We start from the raw sequence: 18,236 nt of genomic DNA, 5'->3' as shown, positions 1-18,236 counted from the left end.
CACATACGCGCCTTTTTGTATATACAAGTGAGATTATAATAAGGTAAGAGCACCTATAGTCGACACATAAAGAGACTTTTTTTCTACCTTCTAATACTATTACATAAATGTAGGCTCCAAAATTATTTTCTGAAACTTCAAAGTCTCACCTTTCATCTAAAATATAATTTTTTTAAACTGATAGTTGAAACTTTTGTAAAAATAGTAGGAACTGAGCCTTTGAAGTGCACCTAAAATTGATACTCTAAAATGGACCGGCTCCTAAAAGTCGACAATTTTAGCACCTATAGTTGGCATAATTCTCATGTCCCATTTTCTTTTATAAGTGACTAGAGCTCAAAACGCGGCGAATCCAATGTTGAAAGTTTTGACACGTGCCCACTCTTACTGTTTAAAAAAATTTTAACGACATATTACTTTAATTGATAGTTTATAGTAATTTCGTCCCGCTGCCCATCAGAGGGGCGTTCGATGTATTTGTTAGACTTTATAAATGGTACTGTGAACAAATTAAGGTCAAATGTAGTTCTGACATAATTTTTCGCAAATAAAAATGTAATTTTTGTTGGAAGCGTTTGGCAGTCAATTGAGAAATGTGGGTAAAATACGATACAAACATAGGATGGCAGACCGCTGATTTGAAATCCCGCCACGTTTTGCCAACAGTCACGTGGTTTATGTTGAAGCCACACCAGCCGTATAGCTTCTGCACAGCAAGGCCAGTCTATTAGTATCTATGGTCGAAGACATGACCTCGATAGGCGCCGGTGGTGCCATCTCTCGGACTCTGCACGGACTTATCAAACGCCCCAGGTATATTTGTTTGCTACCGAGCACGAAAAATGTACTCTTAAGGTTAGCTGACGCTTTTGGAGTGTGCTTAGTTGCTGCAAGCATCCTTCAAAATACAGCTGAGAACAGCGAGCCGCATTTTGACGACCACTGTGTCTGAGGGGACGCGCCCTCACGAACCACACACGGCTGCCCGCTGCCTTGATGCACGCAGCCTGCTGAACACCAGCGCCCGCCCCCGCTCTGCTCCTACACGAGACCTACCGTATAGCGCTGTAGACAACGGTGGCCAGGCTAATGCCGCGTTCCCTGACTTCAGGAAGGAATTTGACACCGTGCTGTACTGCCGACTAGTGAAAAAAAGAGCATCCGATCAGATATGCGACTCGATTCAACACTTCCTGGATCGAAGAGTTTTTAGCAAACAGAACACATGTTGCTCTCAATGGAGAGACGTCTACAGACGTTACGGTAACCTCTGGCGTGCCACAGGGGAGTGTTATGGGACCATTGCTTTTCAGAAGATATATTAATGACCTAGTAGATTGTGTCCCTCCCCCCCATGAACCATGGACCTTGCCGTTGGTGGGGAGGCTTGCGTGTCTCAGCGATGCAGATAGCCGTACCGTAGGTGCAACCACAACGGAGGGGTATCTGTTGAGAGGCCAGACAAACGTGTGGTTCCTGAAGAGGGGCAGCAGCCTTTTCAGTAGTTGCAGGGGCAACAGTCTGGATGATTGACTGATCTGGCGATGTAACACTAACCAATACGGCCTTGCTGTGCTGGTACTGCGAACGGCTGAAAGCAAGGGGAAACTACAGCCGTAATTTTTTCCGAGGACATGCAGACATGCAGCTTTACTGTATGATTAAATGATGATGGCGTCCTCTTGGGTAAAATATTCCGGAGGTAAAACAGTCCCCCATTCGGATCTCCGGGCGGGGACTACTCAAGAGGATGTCGTTATCAGGAGAAAGAAAACTGGCGTTCTACGGATCGGAGCGTGGAATGTCAGATTCCTTAATCGGGCAGGTAGATTAGAAAATTTAAAAAAGGGAAATGGATAGGTTGAAGTTAGATACAGTGGGAATTAGTGAAGTTCGGTGGCAGGAGGAACAAGACTTCTGGTCAGATGACTACAGGGTTATAAACACAAAATCAAATAGGGGTAATGCAGGAGTAGGTTTAATAATGAATAGGAAAATATGAATGCGGGTAAGCTACTACAAACAGCATAGTGAACGCATTATTGTGGCCATGATAGATACGAAGCCCACACCTACTACAGTAGTACAAGTTTATATGCCAACTAGCTCTGCAGATGACGAAGAAATTGAAGAAATGTATGATGAAATAAAAGAAATTATTCAGATTGTGAAGGGGGACGAAAATTTAATAGTCACGGATGACTGGAATTCGGTAGTAGGAAAAAGGAGAGAAGGAAACATAGTAGGTGAATATGGATTGGGGCTAAGAAATGAAAGAGGAAGCCGCCTGGTAGAATTTTGCACAGAGCACAACTTAATCATAGCTAACACTTGGTTTAAGAATCATGAAAGAAGGTTGTATACATGGAAAAACCCTGGAGATACTAAAAGGTATCAGATAGATTATATAATGGTACGACAGAGATTTAGGAACCAGGTTTTAAATTGTAAGACATTTCCAGGAGCAGATGTGGACTCTGACCACAATCTATTGGTTATGACTTGTAGATTAAAACTGAAGAAACTGCAAAAAGGTGCGAATATAAGGAGATAGGACCTGGATAAACTGACTAAACCAGAGGTTGTACAGAGTTTCAGGGAGAGCATAAGGGAACAATTGACAAGAATGTGGGAAAGAAATACAGTAGAAGAAGAATGGGTAGCTTTAGGGATGAAATAGTGAAGGCAGCAGAGGATCAAGTAGGAAAAAAGACGAGGGCTAGTAGAAATCCTTGGGTAACAGAAGAAATATTGCATTTAATTGATGAAAGGAGAAAATATAAAAATGCAGTAAATGAAGCAGGCAAAAAGGAATACAAACGTCTCAAAAATGAGATCGACAGGAAGTGCAAAATGGCTAAGCAAGGACGGCTAGAGGACAAATGTAAGGATGTAGAGGCTTATCTCACTAGGGGTAAGATAGATACTGCCTACAGGAAAATTAAAGAGACCTTTGGAGATAAGAGAACCACTTGTATGAACATCAAGAGCTCAGATGGAAACCCAGTTCTAAGCAAAGAAGGGAAAGCAGAAAGGTGGAAGGAGTATATAGAGGGTCTATACAAGGGCGATGTACTTGAGGACAAAATATTATGGAAATGGAAGAGACTGTAGATCAAGATGAAATGGGAGATACGATACTGCGTGAAGAGTTTGACAGAGCACTGAAAGACCTGAGTCGACGCAAGGCCCCCGGAGTAGACAACATTCCATTAAACTACTGATGGAATCGGGAGAGCCAGTCCTCACAAAACTCTACCATCTGGTGAGCAAGATGTATGAAACAGGCGAAATATCCTCAGACTTCAAGAAGAATATCATAATTCCAATCCCAAAGAAAGCAGGTGTTGACAGATGTGAAAATTACCGAACAATCAGTTTAATAAGCCACAGCTGCAAAATACTAACACGAATTCTTTACAGACGAATGGAAAAACTAGTAGAAGCCGACCTCGGGGAAGATCAGTTCAGATTCCGTAGAAATACTGGAACACGTGAGGCAATACTGACCTTACGACTTATCTTAGAAGAAAGATTATGGAAAGGCAAACCTACGTTTCTAGCATTTGTAGACTTAGAGAAAGGTTTTGTCAATGTTGACTGGAATACTCTTTCAAATTCTAAAGGTGGCAGGGGTAAAATACAGGGAGCGAAAGGCTATTTACAATTTGTACAGAAACCAGATGGCAGTTATAATAAAATCCATGGAGAAGAAATAAAAACTTTGAGGTTCGCCGATGACATTGTAATTCTGTCAGAGACAGCAAAGGACTTGGAAGAGCAGTTGAATGGAATGGATAGCGTCTTGAAAGGAGGATATAAGATGAACATCAACAAAAGCAAAACGAGGATAGTGGAATGTAGTCGAATTAAGTCGTGTGATGCTGAGGGAATTAGATTAGGAAATGAGACACAAAGTAGTAAAGGAGCTTTGCTATTTGGGGAGCAAAATAACTGATGATGGTCGAAGTAGAGGGGATATAAAAGGTACACTGGCAATGGCAAGAAAAGCATTTCTGAAGAAGAGAAATTTGTTAACATCGAGTATAGATTTAAGTGTCAGGGAGTCATTTCTGAAACTATTTGTATGGAGTGTAGCCATGTATGGAAGTTGAACATGGGCGATAAATAGTTTGGAAAAGAAGAGAATAGAAGCTTTCGAAATGTGGTGCTACAGAAGACTGCTGAAGATTAACATGGGTAGATCACATAAACTAATGAGGACGTATTGAATAGGATTGGGGAGAAGAGAAGTTTGTGGCACAACTTGACCAGAAGAAGGGATCGGTTGGTAGGACATGTCCTGAGGCATCAAGGGATCACAAATTTAGGATTGGAGGGCAGTGTGGAGGTTAAGAATATTAGAGGGAGACCAAGAGATGAATACACTAAGCAGATTCAGAAGGATGTAGGTTGCAGTAGGTACTGGGAGATGAAGGAACTTGCACAGGATAGATTAGCACGGAGAGCTGCATCAAACCAGTCTCAGGACTGAAGACCACAACAACAACAACAACAACAACAACAGATAGTGTCGGAAGTTCCACGCGGCTTTTCGCGGATGATGCTGTAGTATACAGAGAAGTTGCAGCATTAGAAAATTGCAGCGAAATTCAGGAAGATCTGCAGCGGACAGGCACTTGGTGCAGGGAATGGCAACTGACCCTTAACATAGACAAATGTAATGTATTGCGAATACATAGAAAGAAGGATCCTTTATTGTATGATTGTATGATAGCGGAACAAACACTGGTACCAGTTGCTTCTGTAAAATATCTGGGAGCACGCGCACGGAACGATTTGAATTAATTGTTGCTAAGCCGGGTGCCAGGTTGAGATTCATTGGGAGAGTCCTTAAGAAAATGTAGTCCATCAACAAAGGAGGTGGCTTACAAAACACTCGTTCGGTCTATACTTGAGTATTGCTCATCAGTGTGGGATCCGTACCAGATCGGGTTGACAGAAGAGATAGAGAAGATCCAAAGATGAACGGCACGTTTCGACACAGGGTTATTTTTTAAGCGTGATAGCGTTACGGACATGTTTAGCAAACTCAAGTGGCAGACCCTGCAAGAGAGGCGCTCTGCATCGCAGTGTAGCTTGCTGTCCAGGTTTCGAGAGAGTGCGTTTCTGGATTAGTTATCGAATATATTGCTTCCCCCTACTTATACTTCCCGAGGAGATCACGAATGTAAAATTAGAGAGATTCGAGCGCGCACGGAGGCTGTCCGGCAATCATTCTTCCCGCGAACCATACGCGACTGGAACAGGAAAGAGAGGTAATGACAGTGGCACGTAAAGTGCCTTCCGCCACATAGCATTGGGTGGCTTGCGGAGTATAAATGCATATGTAGACAGAACTCAACACGTCGCTCCTTACCGGAGCAAAATCGACAGATGTAAAGGTGACTTCGGGGGTACCGCAATGTAGTGCGACTTACTGTTTGCAATGTATACAAGGTGTTTCACAATTCTTGTTACGCACTTTTAAATATAGAGGGGACTAATAGATGAAGTTTTACATAGCAAACCATTTCCGGAAACGTCGTCCGACGGTACAGAGCGTCAAAGTTACAAGCGCCAGCGCCGGTAATTTTATGTATACACAGGGTGACTCCGTGATGATGTTACGAAGTTTCTAGGATGATGCAGTAGGATAAATGAATCAGTCTGAGGTAGGTGTCCCTCGTTCGAAAACGAACGAGTCTAAAGTTATAAGCGAAAACTGTTTTGATAACGCTGACAGAAGAATGCATGTCCTGGTACTGTTGTAGGGGTGGCAGCTTTCAGAGGTGGTAGAGTGCATGGGCTCTAACATGCATACCGTAACAGCTATGAGTAATTGTTCAATAGAGATGTTTTTCATACAAACGAAGATGAACAAGTGCTCATAGTTGCCGGCCGGTGTGGCCGAGCGGTTCTAGGCGCTTCAGCCTGGAACCGCGCGACCGCTACGGTCGCAGGTTCGAATCCTGCCTCGGGCATGGATGTGTGTGGTGTCCTTAGGTTAGTTAGGTTTAAGTAGTTCTAAGTTCTAGGGGACTGATGACCTAAGATGTTAAGTCCCATAGTGCTCAGAGCCATTTGAACCATTTGCTCATAGTTAGAGCCCACATTTACTGGGCATTTTTTCTTGCCGTGGTCCATACTCCCACCTATGAAAGTTGCCTACCATACATTCTTAGCAACAACGGTACCGGGATATGTATTCAACTGTCGGATGTATCAGAATGATTGTCGCTTGTAACTTTCGACTCGTTCGTTTCCGATGCAAGGACCCTTACATTTATCCCTCTCCATCATCCCAGAATGTCTGTATCATCATCACAGGATCACCCCGAATACACATACATTCACAGACCCCGGCGCCTATGACTCTGACGGTCTGTAGCGTCGTTGGATGACGTTTCCGCACATGGGTTCCACTGATTAGAACGAAAAACCAGTCCATAGTTGCAAATTTTACTTTTTTATTCACTCGATCACTACTTTAGGGCAGAGACCCATTTTTCAAATCATCATAACGTAGTTGAGAATGACGCTTCCGAATATATCAAAAATGTCCAACGAACATTTACAGTACATACAGGTAACTACTAAGCTCCCTCTGCAACCTCTAGAAGTGTGTAACACGAACCGTGAAACACCCTGTAGAAGTCATCTAGCACAATGCCTCGGAAGCTCTCAAAGGCTCGTGAGTGGAACAGGGGAGTGGGAATCAATCAGTGGGATGAGAAGCACTCTCCGCCACACACCTTGAGGTGGCTTGCAGAGTACTGATGTGGATATAGACGTGTGTGAGAATAAATTATGAGCAAATCTGCGAGAGCAACAACACCCAACAGAGTAGGCACCACCAAATGTTATTCGAGAATGAATTCTGATCCTGCAGCGGAGGGCGCGCCGACATGAAACTTGCCGGCAGCCGCCGGGCTGGCAGCTGATCCCGGCAGTTCGCGTTTCGCGGGCGAGTAGGCATTGACAGAAGATATCGAGATATCAACTTATCAGTATTTCCTCATCTAAATATCGACGTTTCTCACCGACACCTATGTTGACCATATATACAGAAATCGACTTCAAGTAGCGAGTATCGAGAGCGATATTTTTTACTGTCAGCCTGTTCTTTACCCATAGGTACTACACATCACCTAATTTCTTGTCCATTCCAGCTACTGCTGCGGAAGCAAAGGGAACTGCACAGCGAACATAAACATAGCCAAAGCCTTGCAGACAAACAAAAATCACGCGAAGCGAAATGTAGTGTGAGGAGGGCTATGCGAGAGGCGTTCAATGAATTCGAAAGTAAAGTTCTACGTACTGACGTGGCAGAAAATCCTAAGAAATTCTGGTCTTATGTCAAATCGGTAGGTGGATCAAATCAAAATGTCCAGACACTCTGTGACCAAAATGGTACTGAAAAAGAGAATGACAGACCAAAGGCCGAAATACTAAATGTCTTTTTCCAAAGCTGTTTCACGGAGGAAGATTGCACTGTAGTTCCTTCTCTAGATTGTCGCACAGATGACAAAATGGTAGATATAGAAATAGACGACAGAGGGATAGAGAAACAATTAAAATCGCTCAAAAGAGGAAAGGCCGCTGGACCTGATGGGATACCAGTTCGATTTTACACAGAGTACGCGAAGGAACTTGCGCCCCCTTCTTGCAGCGGTGTACCGTAGGTCTCTAGAAGAGCGTAGCGTTCCAAAGGATTGGAAAAGGGCACAGCTCTAACGTCGATCAGATGTAGAATTTTGGAACACGTATTATGTTCGAGTATAATGACTTTTCTGTAGACTAGAAATCTACTCTGTAGGAATCAACATGGGTTTCGAAAAAGACGGTCGTTTGAAACCCAGCTCGTGCTATTCGTCCACGAGACTCAGAGGGCCATAGACACGGGTTCACAGGTAGATGCCGTGTTTCTTGACTTCCGCAAGGCGTTCGATACAGTTCCCCACAGTCGTTTAATGAACAAAGTAAGAACATCTGGACTATCAGACCAATTGTGTGATTGGATTGAGGAGTTCCTAGATAACAGAACTCAGCATGTCATTCTCAATGGAGAGAAGTCTTCCGAAGTAAGAGTGATTTCAGGTGTGCCGCAGGGGAGTGTCATAGGACCGTTGATATTCACAATATACATAAATTACCTCGTGGATGACATCGGAAGTTCACTGAGGCTTTTTGCAGATGACGCTGTGGTATATCGAGAGGTTGTAACAATGAAAAATTGTTCTGAAATGCAGGAGGATCTGCAGCGAATTGACGCATGGTGCAGGGAATGGCAATCGAATCTCAACGTAGACAAGTGTAATGTGCTGCGAATACATAGAAAGATAGTTCCCTTATCATTTAGCTACAAAATAGCAGGTCATCAACTGGATGCAGTTAATTCCATAAATTATATGGGAGTACGCATTAGGAGTGATTTAAAATGGAATGATCATATAAAGTTGATCGTCGGTAGAGCAGATGCCAGACTGAGATTCATTGGAAGAATCCTAAGGAAATGCAATCAGAAAACAAAGGAAGTAGGTTACAGTACGCTTGTTCGCCCACTGCTTGAATACTGCTCAGCAGTGTGGGATCCGTGCCAGGTGGGGTTGACAGAAGAGGTAGAGAAGATCCAACGGAGAGCAGCGCGCTTCGTTACAGGATCATTTAGTAATCGCGAAAGCGTTACGGAGATGATAGATAAACTCCAGTGGAAGACTCTGCAGGAGAGACGCTCAGTCGCTCGGTACGGGCTTTTGTTAAAGTTTCGAGAACATACCTTCACCGAAGAGTCAAGCAGTATATTGCTCCCTCCTACGTATATCTCGCGAAGAGGATAAAATCAGAGAGATTAGAGCCCACATAGAAGCATACCGTCAATCTTTCTTTCCACGAACAATACGAGACTGGAATAGAAGGGAGAACCGATAGCGGTACTCAGGGTACCCTCCGCCACACACCGTCAGGTGGCTTGCGGAGTGTGGGTGTGGATGTAGGTGTGAATGGATACTACCGATCTTTGCAATCTAAAAGTAAATGTCCTACAATGGGCTTAATACACTGAAGAGCCAAAGAAACTGGTACTCCTGCTTAATATCGTTTAGGGCCCCCGTGAGCACGCACAGGTGTCGCAACACGACGTGGCGTGGACTCGACCAATGTCTGAAGTAGTGCTGAAGCGAATTGTCACCATGAATCCTGCAGGGCTGTAAGACTACGAAGGAGTAGAGATCTCTTCTGAACAACACGTTGGAAGGCATCCCAGATATGCTCAACAATGTTCATGTCTGGGGAGTTTGGTGGCTAGCGGAACTGTTTCAACTCAGAACAGTGTTCCTGGAGCCACTCTGTAACAATTCTGGTCGTGTGGAGTGTCGCACTGTCCTGCTGGAATTGACCAAGTCCGTCGGAATGCAGAATGGACATAGATGGATGCATGTGATCAGACAGGATGATTACGGAGGCGTCACCTGTCAGAGTCGTATCTAGACGTATCAGGGGTCCCATATCACTCCAACTGCACACACACGAGCCACACCATTACAGAGCCTCCAGCAGCTTGAATAGTCCCCTACTGACATGCAGGATCCATGGATTCATCAGGTTGTCTCCATACCCGTACACGACCCTTCTCCACTCGTACAATTTGAAACGAGATTCGTCCAGTGTCGGTGTCGACGCGCTCGGGCGAGGCGTGAAGCTTTGTGAAGTGCAGTCATCAAAGTTACGCGAGTGAGCCTTCGGCTCCGAAAGTCCATATCGATTATGTTTCGTTGCCTGGTTCGCACGGTGACACTTTTGCTGGCCCAGCATTGAAATCTGCAGCAATTTGCTGAACGGTTGCACTTCTGTCACGCTCAACGATTCTCTTCAGTCGTCGTTGGTCCCATTCTTGCAGGATCTTTTTCCGGCCCCAGCGACATCGGATATTTGATGTTTTACCGGATTCCTGATTTCACGGTGCACTCGTGAAATGGTCGTACGGGAAAATCCCCACTTCATCGCTACCTCGGAGATGTTGTGTCCCATAGCTCGTGCGCCGACTATAACACCAAGTTCAAACTCAAATGTTGATGACGTGCCATTGTAGCAGCAATAAAACACCTGCGCTATACACTAGTTGTCTTGTATAGGCGTTGCCGACCGCAGCGCCGTATTCTGCCTGTTTACATATCTCTGTATTTGAATACGCATGCCTATACCAGTTTCATTGGCGCTTCCGTGTATTACTTCATATTCAGCACTACAAAAAAGCATCAGATTCGAACACAATTGTTTCTCTACTGCATATAATGAAAGTTTGTTACTTCCGTGTATCATTCCTACTCTAGCATTACAAATGATAGGTATGACGTGCAAAACGAACACGTTTGCCGACAGCAGTGTGTGAGAAAGGTGAAAATCACCACGCTCTGCTCCCAACAATGAAGCAGAATGTGTGCTCTCCTTACTCCCCGAGTGCCTGGATCAAGGAGAGGCAGATGCACTGTTAAAGTATCGCACACTTGCCACGAAACTTTCACATATTACTGCACTGGCATTAATGGAAAACGGACTCTTTTTCTCTGAAACGTTTATGCTTAAGTACAATATTTCATGAGCGGAACACACAATACATACAAGTGGTTCACTCCCGAGATTTCTCTGTCGTAGCTATGTGCCAGAAGCATCGGTATTTTCGTCTCGATAATGTGGTTTTCCGTTACAAATATCAATACGTTATTTTTTTTTAAAAAAAAATTGCACGTCCGTAGCCGGCAGCTCCTAATCACTGGCTGTGGAGTAGGTAGCTTTCATACCGGGTCGTGCCAGCACATTTCGACGGATTCTACTAATTATGAAAGTACTTACGGCGCAACCTCTTTCCAATCAGCTTTTAGACAGCACAGCAGTTAATCACAATATTCGCATCGCCGAAAGCTGAACTCACCGAAACACCGACTGACGCACAGCAGAATGCACGCTGCTATGCAGCGCCCATCTATTCACCAAGAGCCGAGACGAAGATATAAACAGTTTCACGTGACTGACGACCACCACCACCACCCTTTCAGGTGAAAGCAGGGGTGTCGAAAATCTTTTGTCTGCCCTGTGCAGTTGGCCGCCGCGCTGACGTCACAGCGAAGCGAGCGTTGCTCGTGGGAAACGGGAAACACTTTATTGTGAACTTGATATTGGATTTCGTGCTCGCTCGTGCAAATACCGAACTATTTCTTCTATCTAAGTTGATTCATAACTGTTTGTTCATTAAATAGTTTATTAACTACATTTCATGTTACACAATTTTTTTATTCGCTGAGTTATTCAGCTCCCTTTGTAATTCTGTAATGGCGTTTTTCATTCAGTCTTTATACTGTACTTCTAAGCTCTTATGTAGACAAATTACCATGTCTGCTGCTGTCAGATAAAATATTGCCTCTTATTTCATGTATTACACATTTAACCTGTCTATATCCGGAATGTTAAGTAGCCGGTCTATATTTGCGGCTAATAGATGGCTCTTTTGGTATAACGTTCACCTGCCCGCAACTGCTAACGCGGAGCCTCATCTCAGATATAGTGAAGCCCTTAGTGACCCGCCTCTATGTTTTCTGTTTTAATATTTTGTGACTGAAGTGTTATCGCTTCATACTTATTTTATACGTGACAGGCCAGTTTTAAATATTTTATTTTCGATGAAGGCAATCTTAGAAGTGGCCGAAACCTAGGTTAAAAATACTTCATTTTCGCGACCAAGGGCTTCAATTGTTTTAATTTGTGCTTATAGCGATCGCTGACAGCGCAGTCATGTTTAAAGCTTTATTATAGCCTTTCATTCTTGCCCCAACTCACTCGATGGCTTTGAATTCGCAGTGGTACGAAAGAATTCGAAGAACAATTGAAAGAAACGCGGACGATAAATAGTTTAGACGAGAAGAGAATAGAAGCTTTCGAAATGTGGTGCTACAGAAGAATGCTGAAGATTAGATGGGTAGATCACATAACTAATGAGGAGGTATTGAATAGAATTGGGGAGAAGAGGAGCTTGTGGCACAACTTGACTAGAAGAAGGGATCGGTTGGTAGGACATGTTCTGAGGCATCGAGGGATAACCAATTTAGTATTGGAGGGCAGCATGGAGGGTAAAAATCGTAGAGGGAGACCAAGACATGAATACACTAAGCAGATTCAGAAGGATGTAGGCTGCAGTAGGTACTGGGAGATGAAGAAGCTTGCACAGGGTAGAGTAGCATGGAGAGCTGCATCAAACCAGTCTCAGGACTGAAGACCACCACAACAACAACAACAACACCCAGACGTTACTTCCGGTATGTCTTGCATTCAACCCTATCTCGTCCAAATAGTAAATAGGTCTTCCTCTCTCTCTCTCTCTCTCTCTCTCTCTCTCTCTCTCTCTCTCTCTCTCTCAATTTAGTAATTCGTAAATAACTCCGCCTCCATAACGTGATGTCATCCCGATCTGTTAGTATGCTGTCGCCACGCCAAACATATTTAAAACGCATTTCTTTTAGTAACTTGTAAAATGTAATCCAAATCTCGATCTTCATACACGATATCAAGCACTTTGTCAATTGTTGGCAATTCCTTACGAAAAAGTGTACTTTCCTTCCTATCGCATTTTTATCGATGTTGCAACACTTTCTAAAAGCTTCTGTCGTGATTTTTCTTTCGTGGGAGACTTCAAAGAGTGTGTACCCTTGTATTCACCACACGATACAATGATGAATGACCAAGACTTGTAGATGCACCTGTTTTCAACAAAAAATATCGGTCACTGATTGCTCTGAATGCAACAGCTCCTTTTTACACACATTAGGAACCATGTGTTTCTCCGCAGAATTTAATGATTTCTTCTTTGGTCGCTTCTTGAGTGGTCTCAAAACTGATACGTCGACGTCGCTCGCTGTATCCGTGCAGGATGATATAACCGGGTTTAGTCGCACGTGATCCTAATTGGGGGGGTGGGGGGAGGGGGAAAGAAGATCTATTGGATGGGCACACAAACAATGGATGCTAAATGTGATCACGAACACTGATACTTACGCTACGGATGAAAAAGTCTTTAAAACGTGATGAATTTTACAGTCAGATTTTAATATCATTATACCCGCAACGGACAGAGACGGTGAAGTTTGGCGTATGAACTCCTGCCCGGAAATGTGTTCCCCGTTACGCGCACGACACTAGTCCCTGGTAATCCAAAATCTGCCGCAGCCACAACCCGCACCAGAGGGTCTTCCTCAGTAACCACAAGCTTATCGTAAATAGAGGATTTCACGTGCTCCCACTGGTAGCAATCTAGCGACTTCAAGTCGGGAAGACGTGCAGGCCAAGCTATCTGCCTCCCACCACCTATTCACCGTTGTCCAAATCCCTGGTGCAGATGGTCTCTTGACCTCAGCTGAAAAATGATATGGTGTACCATCGAGCTGTAACCACACAATTTGACGCTGTAAGTAGGCTGTTTAGATTTTCTTATTGGTAACGCCACGTAGCGCTCTGTATGAAAATCACTGGCTGTCTGTGTGCAGTCTGTGGCTAGTTTGCATTGTTGTCTGCCATTGTAGTGTTGGGCAGCTGGATGTTAACAGCGCATAGCGTTCGGCAGTTGGAGGTGAGCCGCCAGCAGTGGTGGATGTGGGGAGAGAAATGGCGGAGTTTTGAAATTTGTAAGACTGGATGGCATAAACTGCTATATATATCATGACTATTAAGGTAAATACATTGTTTGTTCTCTATTAAAATCTTTCATTTGCTAACTATGCCTATCAGTAGTTTGTGCCTTCAGTAGTTAGAATCTTTTGTTTAGCTGGCAGTAGTGGCGCTCGCTATATTGCAGTGGTTCGAGTAACGAAGATTTTTGTGAGGTAAGTGATTTGTGAAAGGTATAGCTTAATGTTAGTCAGGGCCATTCTTTTGTAGGGATATTGAAAGTCAGACTGCGTTGCGCTAAAAACATTGTGTGTCAGTTTAAGCCCAGTGACGTATATAATTTTTCTAAGGGGACGTTTCAACGCATATGCAGTGGCAGATCTTATCTTCAGACATCAGGTGATCGGTGAATGTCGGACCAAATACCCTAGTCATTGGTGCAGAAAATTTCGATGGTATTTGGTTTGTGGGGCGCTGAACTGCGCGGTTATCGGCGCCCGTACAAATTCCCAACCTTTCCTCAGCCCATTCTCGCCACTTTCTTGAATGATGGTGACAACACAAGTACCCAGTCATCTCGAGGCAGGTGAAAATCCCTGACCCCGCCGGGAATCGAACCCGGGACCCCGTGTTCGGGAAGCGAGAACGCGACCGCGAGACCACGAGCTGCGGACTGAAAATTTCGTGTTTCACATTAAATTGAAGATAATCCTTGGGTTACGAATATAAGAATATATTCGTTAATTATTGGGAAATAAGACTTAAATTTTGAACAAATAGTGATGTAAAAATTTTTGCTGGTTTGTGGAAAACCCATTTTGAAGCCGCGGCTGTGTACAAAATGCATGTTGATTCTCGCAAAGAAGGAAACAGCAACCACTGACAGGCAGTGCTACTTTTTTACACAAATAATAGCATTATGAACAGCTGCTATTTGCGGTTTTTAACCTTCCGCGCAAACAGAGCGGTGTATTTGTCTGTGGCATCGCAGCTCCCAAACGAAACTTCCAATTTTAATGGTTTCTTTTCTTTTCTTTTTTTTTTTTTTTTAATTTGAAAGCTAGTTTGATCTGGATGGTTCGTAGCTATGTTCCATTAAGTGGACATTGTACACGAAATTCGTTGAAATTTGATATTTTCTATTTTCCACTCCACAATGCACTTTGCACGTTCTTGAACATTTTGGTATATAATACATTAAAATCAGACAATTGTGAGACCTTCAAATAAAATTTCGAATGTTGACGTGTGACTGTCAAATTTCACGGTAATGCATATACTGCCACAATTGAGCAGTCATATCCTGGGATATAAGCCATATGTTCTTCCTATACAAAAACTTGAGTGTGAAGGAAATGTCAAGAAAAGGATGGGAACACGTCTGCGTAACCTAAAAACAAAGCTGAGCAACATAAAACTGTCTGATGGCAAGACAAGATGTGCTGGAAGACTAACAGACAATGTAATTGACGAATTACAGGAATATTATGGGGAGGCCATTAGAGGTAGCTGTAACGATTTGGAGAAGATGGAAAGAGCTGTGTGGAGCACTTTCTTTAATCGAATATCAACCGATGAAAAGTCATGTCATGCTTTGTGTCCACCTCCACCAAACACTTGGTGTAAACATAGGCAAGCTTAATTTTCTGGCACCCTGTATGAATTTACACATAAACATTCTCTTCCTTTGGCAGTAATGGAGGCAATAAAACCTATTTGCACAGATTTGGCAAATTCTGAGCTGCTAAAGAAGTGTTTACATGGGAAGACCCAGAATGTGAATGAGTCCTTCAATAATGTTGTGTGGTGCCGGGTGCCTAAATATGTATTTGTTGGCCTTATGACTCTAAAGTTAACAGTGTCTGATGCTGTAATAACTTTTAATGGTGAGAACTATGAAAGAATTAAGGTTCTGGAGAAGTTAAGGGTAAGATTTGGACACAACACAGGTGAAGGACTGTGGGAACTGCATGAACTTCGTGTATGTGAAGCAGAGTTAACTGTTCAGCAAATGCCAAAAGAAGCAAGAAAGAAAAGGAGGCAAGCAATGGGCTGTTGTGACACTGAAGAAGATACGATACGGACCATGGGCTAGGGCAATTGTAGTGCGTAAAAAACGCAGAAATGTAAGTCTGTATAAGAATTTGTAATAAAAAAGTTTTAAACCTCAATATCTCTGAACTAAATTTTTTGCAATAAATGACCCGCTTTCTAAAAAAATACTGTTGGTAGAGAGATGAAATTTTCACAGCATGCCAAGTGTGAGATTCAATACATATAGAACTAGAATAATTAAAATATCCTGAGTTGTTTTGTTTTTATGTTCGTTTATTTACAAAATTCTGTAAAAAAATTTAGTGTCTGAAAAAAAGAAAGAAAACATGCCCCACAATACGATTTTAGTATTAATTCTAGTTCAGTGTATCTAGAAAGGTGCCGTGCATTAAATAATTAAGGAAAATTTTAAGTTGGTGTCTTAAAATGTTTCCAAGATAATGGGTCAAAAAATTCGATAATTTAATACTGGTGACATAGGACAATGTCCCAAGGTCTGTTCAGCCGTTTAAATTTCATCAGCGAAGTTAAGCAAAAATGTTTGCGTCCAGCCTCTCTTTATACACGCTAAGTAATACATTTAGTTACAGCAAGTTACTTAGTACATGATTGTATATATCAAAAACATCTAAATAAAAGTCCGTGAGAACACGCGTTTTACCTTTGGCGGCTGACCGACAATGATGATTTTTGTCTTTTGAAGTCGCCCCTTTCAGCACCTACAAAGCAGAAAACGGGTGATTGCGACTCATCTGTAAAAGATAAACATACGCTGTCCCAGACTTTTTTGTAGTTCTTATTGAGTCTACATTTCAGTACAAAATCAAATGATTTTTTTCATGATGGTTTACGCAGCCTATCGTAAGAGATCGCAATAGCGGCACACTTTCTTCCGATGTGATTTAGAATTATCACCACTACTGAAGCTTATGTTGCATAATTTAAGTAAATATCGACCACAACATTAGTCACTGAATATATGTATGAATTTAAAAAAAAAGAAACACGTAAATCGAATATGTGAACAAAATACAAAAGAAAAGAAAAATGCCGGAATAATAATTTTTCGTTGACACTCAAAACAGCAAGTGTGATATCGCATGGCCGAAATCTTGCACATGTAATAATATTTGTGAAAATACAGGGTTATTCTAAATGATGGACCTACTTTCAAAACTTCGTATTTATTTAATAACAAATCCAAAATGAACAAGCGTTACACCAATGAAAGGAGGACGTTTCGAAGTTTTTTGCATAATGTTTGATATCAATTTAATAATTTGTAATTAATTAGTTCTCTTTGTCATTGGGGTTGAGTGCCTGTACAAGTTACAGTCGGTAGGGCATGTACAGCAAACGCTGTCTCAGAGCTTTCCATACAGTTGGTTGGGGCATTCCAAGTTCTCGGCTGGCTCTACTGGTACACTTTATGGGAGTACGCACAAAACTTTTTCAATCCGTCGGACATCATCCGCTGACACACGCGGTCGGCCTGTGATTTTTCCTTTGCACACACTTCCTGTCTGTTTAAATTGCTTAAACCAAAGTTGGTAGTTGAATACCGAATCTGGTACGAAATGCCCGCTGCAGTGAAATTTGCGGCTCACTTTTCGCGGACTCAAGAACGCAGAAAACCTTTGTCTCCTCAGCCTCTTATCTCACTCACGACTGACAGTGAAAAGGAATGACGGCCCTATTGTCGCGCGGACTCTACCGGCCGCTTCTGAAACCATCAACGCCCGCCAAAAACTTTGAAACTTCCTCTTTTCTTTGGTGTAATGTTTGTTCATTTTGGATTTGTGCTTGAACACACATGAATTTTTGAATATGGGTCCATGATTTAGAATAACGCTGTATATCTATTGTCAGTCCGCAGCTCATGGTTTCGCGGTTATTTCTCGCGTCCCGAGCACGGGGTCCCGGATTCAATTCCCGGCGGGGTCAGGGATTTTCACCTGCCCGGAGATGACTGGGTGCTGTTGTGTCGTCTTCGTCATTACGGTCGGAGGAAGGCAACGGCAAACCACCTCCATTAGGACCTTACCTAGTATGGCGGTGCGGGTTTCCCGCATCGTTCCCCTACGCGCTGTCAAGAAACATGGGACTATTGTCAGAATACGCAGTTTTCGGGGAGGGATAATCTTGCGTTGCTATTTCGCGTTCCGTCCCGGAAAGTATTTGTGTGAATGTGGAGAAACGCGTCTACTAGTACAAAATATAAAGTTTAAAAGCGTGAAATAAAACTTAACCTTTAGCTTCCCAGGTTTTTTTTCCCCCTCCTTCTTTTGGTCGGGCACTGCCCTAGGTACGGTCTGACAAACCGCTATATTTAAATAACCATAAAAATTACATTCTCAAATTTCACTAAAACAATTGTTTTTTTAAGTAAAAGATTACATTAATACCATGATGATGATGAGGTCCCCTACTCCGAGGAGCGTAGGGGACGATGCGGGACACCCGCACCGCTGTTCTAGGCAAGGTCCTAGTGGAGGTGGTTGACATTGCCTTCCTCCGACCGTAATGGG

At 43.0% G+C, this 18,236-nt stretch overlaps 1 protein-coding gene across 3 annotated transcripts in view; it reads right to left on the bottom strand.

Moving 5' to 3' along the window:
* The window catches only part of LOC124550879 (1-phosphatidylinositol 4,5-bisphosphate phosphodiesterase), a 411,295-nt gene that overhangs the window by 348,992 nt on the left and 44,067 nt on the right, over window positions 1–18,236 (bottom strand). The window contains exon 2 of one of the 3 annotated variants that reach the window (XM_047125638.1): window positions 16,370–16,427. The exons of the other annotated variants lie outside the window; for them this stretch is intronic. The gene's annotated coding sequence lies outside the window, so the exon portion shown is untranslated. The remainder of the gene's footprint in view (window positions 1–16,369; window positions 16,428–18,236) is intronic. 3 annotated transcript variants of the gene reach the window in all.

This window comes from Schistocerca americana, chromosome 9 (genome assembly GCF_021461395.2).
Source record: "Schistocerca americana isolate TAMUIC-IGC-003095 chromosome 9, iqSchAmer2.1, whole genome shotgun sequence".
Taxonomy (NCBI): domain Eukaryota; kingdom Metazoa; phylum Arthropoda; class Insecta; order Orthoptera; family Acrididae; genus Schistocerca; species Schistocerca americana.
The sequence above is the reverse complement of the archived record's forward strand: the minus strand, read 5'-3'. Positions and strand labels throughout refer to the sequence as shown.